Raw genomic sequence first — 6338 nt, 5'->3', positions numbered from 1 at the left:
ACTGCATATACAAAAATGTTCTCAGTGTTACTTAGGCTGCTGCAGATGGTTTTAGTTGGGAGATCCTGGTGTTTCTCCTTAAAAAGGTCATCCAGTTGGGAAAGAAAGTATGTAGATTGCCCTCTGATAACTTTACTTGGACTGACCGACTGCAACCATCAAATTTTGTCACCCGACTATGCTGTGGGAGGAAATATGAGCTGAGGAATAACAAACTCCTGGTGTAACTTTGACAACACAGCAGAGCAGTGCGTACTTCCAGTCAGTCTTCGTAATGCTTAAATGACATTTCTGTGAGAGGAGAGTTTTTTGTGTTACTGCTAAAGCACTACTGTGTGAGTTCCAGATTTTCTGAAGTTGTGTTTGAGAGTAGAGAGATGAGAGAAGGCTGCTAAGTCCTGTCTGGAAGTGTTTCCCCTCGCCCATTCTTTTCAGTGGAGCTGAGCTGATGGGAGCACTTAAAATTATTTGCAATTCCCCGCTTGTGCAGGGTGGTTTGAACCATGGCTGTTACTTCAAGATCTCTTCTGAAATGTTTTGTGATTTCCCTTCACACACACTTCCCTCTCTAAAGGAGCCATGAACCACAGTTTGAGTTATGAAATTTAAAAATTTTAGAATTTTGCTGGACAGGGACCTAGCTGCAGGGTAAACTGTAAGCTCAGAGTGACCCTGGTCCTGAAGCTCAGGAAAACTGTGTGCTCAAACTTTGGGGTGTGGAAATAGTGCTCATCTAAAGTGGTTGGAGAGTATCTGAATGCAATCAATCACATCTAATACCGGTAATTCAGACTGTTCAGTCAGGTAAGCCAGGAAAACCAACCCCAAGCTGAACAGTCCGGAAGCCTTCTGGAAGGGCTTCGGGGCTTTATCAGAGCTTCGTCATTGAACACTTACTGCTCCTGGCTAATAGTGGCAGTGGACATCCTCTAGTTCCTTCCACTTAACAGAAGAATTTGTGAGATTCTTCTCCAGTAAATAATTCTTTTGTGCTTAGTGTTCTGTGCCTTTGCCATAGATACAGTCAGCAGTATCCTGGAGATAAGTACATCTTGCTTCCTGTATTCTCGAGGACTCTTGCAAAACTTTCACGATGAAAAAAGTGCACGAGCTGGGCTGCCTCTCTTGTTGGTTGCATACTGTGCGTGCTCCCGAAATCTGGCGAGGGTACGAAATCCAGCGAGGGTACGGCGGGACAAACCCCGCCGAGGCGCTGCAGCGCCTACACGCCTGTGTCAGCGTGGCGGGTTGGCCAGGCCCCTGCGGGGAGGGAGTAGTCCTGAGGTATGAGGAAAGGGCAGAGCCAGACTCTGTTGCAGTGGATTGATGAATTGGCAAGAAACTTCAATACACAAATGTAAACAGCACGGAGACAAGGATCATCTGCTTTGGGGGAGGACAACTGCAGCGTTGAAACAGGTTTTGGTTTCCTTCTGTTCTTCTGCTTGTTTTTAAAGACTACAGAAAGGAGGCTTTGAGATTATTGGGCTGGAGAGTGGGTGTAATGAAGGGAAGAGAGCCTCTCTCATGAATACACATTTGGTGGAAGTATTTTTTAAGAGCTTAGGAACTGCAGATTTGCTGGAAGAGTGAACAGTTTCTCCAACTTAACTCTTGATAGTGGCACTTGTGGACCCTTCAGGAGTTGTAAGACCGTATATAGCACTAGCTTCTGTATGGGACCAACTGACTGACCAAGATATGGTTGTCACGTGAAGCCGGCGTGCTGCCTCCACACCTCAGTCGTGTCCCTTGGGCACACAAACTAACTGGAGCGGATTAAGGTCTGGCACGCCTTCGACTTGAATTAGAAAATACGGAATTTTACCTGTCATTCAAATTTCTGTACTTGCAGATAATGAAAGATTTTGAAACTGATTGCTCTAGCTAGTTAGTCTTTTCCCTTTTTTAAGATTGACAATAGTAGGTGCAGGTTAAACTTGATTACCAGGCCTAGGGAAAAATGAAGGATGACAACATTTTTCAGAATTTCTACCTTGGGCTCAGCTTGATGGTACTTTTGTTAGGTTACATTCATTTAACTTTCTTTTTTTTCTTCCATAAATGCAGCAGGAATTGCTTTCAGAGCAAGAGCATTTGGTTGTATATTGGGCGTTTGGGGGTTTTTCTGCAGGGTTGTTTGGGGTTTTTTCTGTGTAAGAAAGCAGTATTCTTTAATAAATTAGGCATATACAAAAAACCCAGCAGAAGTTCACTCTGCTGTTTACCAGAAGGCTTATCCAAACACAGACAATGAAAGGTTCAAAGACAACAGTAAGGACAATAGAGATCTTCAAGGTCTATCCATTACAATTAATTTCATTTAAGTTTCGGTATAACCAGTCAAGATAGAGTTTCACTGAAGCAAAAAGTGATTTAGGATTCTCTGACATCTCTTACATGTTGAGCTCTGTGGAAAAGAGAAATTTAATCATATTACATAGGAAGTGGAAGTAAAGGTGCTGTGTGGTGTACAGACCTCTGCAGGCACTGGGCATCAGGCTGGGTAGAACTTGGAAGCTTTGAATTTAAGGATTATACTACTATATCAATTATAGTTAAAGGAGCCCAGCATGGAAACAGAAGCCTCTGAACCCTGCACTGCAGTTATAAAAAAGTGAAGCATTTAGAAACACAGTCCCTCTATAGCTGGAGTTACAGCTAAGAATGGGAACATTGCATCAAGTACGTCAGGCTTTGACAGAGCGAGGCGGTTTCTATTCTAGGAAGTTTGTGAGGTTTTGGCTGGCAAACAGTTAAACAGGTACAACTGTAGGAACCTAAAATGTCCTTCCTGCTTCCTCCTCCCTTATCTGGTGTGTAGGTAGGAACCTATATACGTTTGATAGACTGAGAAAGCTGAACTGTATCCCGATACTGCTATTTAATGTAACGGCATTTAAGAAATATGGATAAAAAAGGTTGAGAGGAGGAGGGCAGTTGCATTTTCTCTACAGCACCCCTTAGCTGCCCTTTCGTCTAATACTGCAGCCACTGGAGAGCTTCATCCCAGCAGCACAAATGGGCAGGGGGCACTGGGCCCCTGCTGCCTCCCCCCAACATGTTTGACCCCCCTGGTGCCTCCTCCACAGCGGCAGCACAGTGGGTCCCCTCTCAGGCTGGGTGGGGAGGGGGACATACAGCTCATCATCTGCCTGCCTGCCTGCGAGAGGTGGGGAAGGGAGCCCGGCCTAGCCTGGAGGAAGAGGATGAGTAGGGATGGATGTGCAGCTGAGCAGGTTGGTGAGAGCAGGGTGCGAGATTTGCCTCGTAGATGTGCCACCCTACCACCCTTAACGGCTGTGTTTAATAGAGGTGATATCTTGATACTACCATAGCCCTCTTAGGTTGTCCTTTTTGCTACACTTTTTTCCTCATACGAGCTCTCTAGTGAATGATATAAACCAAATAGTAATGGGCAATCAGGGAATTAAAAAAAAAAATCACCACATAATTCTGGACCATGAGGCTGCTTTTGGCATTTGCAATGACAGTACACCAGAGCACCAAATATAAACAGCTTTAAATGTCACACTGAGCGCGAAATGAAGCTGGTTCCAGCGTCAGCAAGGAAGGACGATTAAGGTATGATAAGATACATCATGACTGTGCCAGTGACAGTGAAGGCGGTGGAGAAAGGGGGGTTGCTGTCCCCCCGGGCCAGCTAAATGAACTACAAATACTTCATTGGAGACAGTGTGAGCTCTTGACAGGCTCTGCAGGTGAATTAATAGCATGAGGCACGTCAAAAAGCCAGGAGGGAAAAGATGCTAAGACAAACAGCACAAGAGAAAAGCCCTGTGTCAAAAGGTACAGGACACTGCTCGTTTATTTACTAACGGTACGAAAAACACCCTCTTCACCACGTGCACTTGGTGAGGGACTGCTCCATGCTTGAACCTGCTCTTAATCTGGATTGCAGCCTCAGGCTGGGAAACCTGAAGAAAATAACCTCCTCGGTACATACGTAGTAGGATCTGCTGGGCCAAAATCTGGCCCCAGGTGAGCCGCATAGAGAAAGCACTGGGAGCTCACAAGGCTTGAAGAAAAGAGCAGGCACTGGCAAAAGGAAGCAGGCGGAGGAGGCTTCAATTACATCTCTTCTATGTCAAGCTGTTTGGGGGCTGGGGGGGGCTCACATCAGCACGAAGCAGCTGCAACTGGCAGTACAGTTTACCAAAGTACGGGCTAGGCCTTCCCCTGCCTTCAGCACAGCGCTGTGCTGCCCTAGCACCTTTAACTTCCCTGGCCATGCTCCAGCAGGTCACAGACACCTCCATTGTACTTGACACTCACCCCTGTTGTTTGCCATCACCAGTTTAGCTCAGGTTGGTTTCAGCCTTCCTGAAGACGAGGAGTGAGACCCGTTGTTTCGTTCCAAAGCACCCCAGCATCTCAGAGGTGTATCTCAGCTTCCTCATTTGAAAAGTGTGTGTCCCCCCAGCCTCCTCCCCAGGGAGTGACGCTGCAGGGGAGATGCAGCCCATCGCAAGGCTGGCACTTTGCTCGAATCCCGCACCACCAGAGAAATGTTAAGCCTACAGGACAAAAGGGGAGTGTCACAATTGCAAGTGCTGAAAGCATTGTCTTAGAAGGATTTCATACCAATTTGAAGACCTGGGAACATTTTGCTGAAATATTTCCTGATCTTGAGAGGTACAGTTTCTACCAGGAGCTGGTATGCATTCTGCTTTGATGAGACCTGAATGATCCACAAAAAAAAACAAGCAGAAAGGGAGCTATTTTATGGATTTCCAGGTAACTTTACTAGGCCAGTCAACCTGTGACTTTGATTTTTTAATAACACAAATGTACATGCATGTAGTTGTAAGCATGCCTTCAGCTTACCATTCCTGAACCTGGTGCTCTCACAGATCTGAAAAGGAACCCAGTAAAAGAGTAGCTTTGGCAATAGAAAGATTTTAAAAGCCGTACACATAGGCGACAGTCATATCTCTCTGGAGTCCAAGCATCCCTAGGTGCCGAAGTTCCCTCAGTGCCAAAAAGGAACTGATGACATTTTGAAAGCCCTTGAGGTCTGCATCTTCAAGTAGCTGGATGTCTGGAGAGAACGTCACCACCTCTGAGATGGCCTCTTACCAGCTGGATTCCTGAAGGTGAAACGGTGACCCCAAAGGAAACAAAAAACCAATTTTGCCAGTGAAGGACTAAAGATGAGAGCAAGGCTGAGTGTGTCACCAAAGTGGCACGAGGGGGATGGAGTGCAGCATCGAGCAGAACTCCCCTTCCACCACCTTATTTGTAGCGGTTACTTGATCTCTTTACACCTGCCACAGCAATGATCTTAGCAAACTATAATGGTGACCTGCCTAATGCAGTAAAAAGCTGTCTTTTTTACCACAGTGCTAATAACCTACCTCTTCTATAGTACTGGATCATGCTTCTGTGGTCTGATTATACCAAAGTGACCTTCTTTTAACTCTAACGTGTAAACAGGTCACCCAAAATATATAAACAAAACAGTGGGAGAGGTGGGGGAAGATGACGGCTGCTTTGAAGGTACTGCCACCGTATCATGCAGATGGTACGAGACCAGCACTTGCTTCCAGGCTTCTCAGTCTGGAAACCCAAACTCATTCCAAGAGCCTTGCCATGCAAAACACTCTTGGCTAAAAGAGGCAATCCCTCTTCCCACTACTGCAGAGTTACTCCTTAGTAGATTCCCCTGTATTCTAGCCTAAAAAAGCTCAAGGGGGTGTGTGCTTTCCCCACTTCCCTTGGGTGCCCATGCACACGCTTGTGAGCCTCTGAAGGGTGGCTGGCAGATCAGGTTCCTGGTTTAGATTTTGTCCCGTCTCTTTTAACCCTTACCCAGAGCAGCTGCTGCTGGAGCCCTCAGGTCCCCGTAGGCTGCTCAGGTGGCAAATGCTGCCAGCACGGAGCTGCTCCCTGTTACTCAGCCAAGCTGGCTGGATTCTGTGAGGTGCAGCCTCTGAAATGCTGGTTAAACCATCCCGGACTCCTACAACACAGCACTGGTACCAGGTTTCATTTGGTTTTGATTTAATAGCAGGCCTGCCTCTATTGCTACTGCATGAGTAAACTGAAACTGCCCATAAAGAAATTGTGTGTGCCAGAAAAAGCAAAAGGTTACTTTCACTTTGGTATAAAGGCAAATAATAAAAAAAACCTCATAGCTGCTTTTAGGCTTGGGCCTGCCAGATGTTTGAGGACTATGGTAAGAAATGTAGGTTGTCTGCCTGGGAACCTGTAGACCCTTCCAGTGCTATAGTCCTAAACCTATTCCCATTTTGGGACCTGTCAGTGCTTTTGAGTCTCAAAGAAATTGCGTAGTCCATAGGTGAGAGAGAGAGAAG

This window comes from Strix aluco, chromosome 2, assembly GCF_031877795.1.
Source record: "Strix aluco isolate bStrAlu1 chromosome 2, bStrAlu1.hap1, whole genome shotgun sequence".
Classification (NCBI taxonomy): domain Eukaryota; kingdom Metazoa; phylum Chordata; class Aves; order Strigiformes; family Strigidae; genus Strix; species Strix aluco.
The sequence above is the reverse complement of the archived record's forward strand: the minus strand, read 5'-3'. Positions refer to the sequence as shown.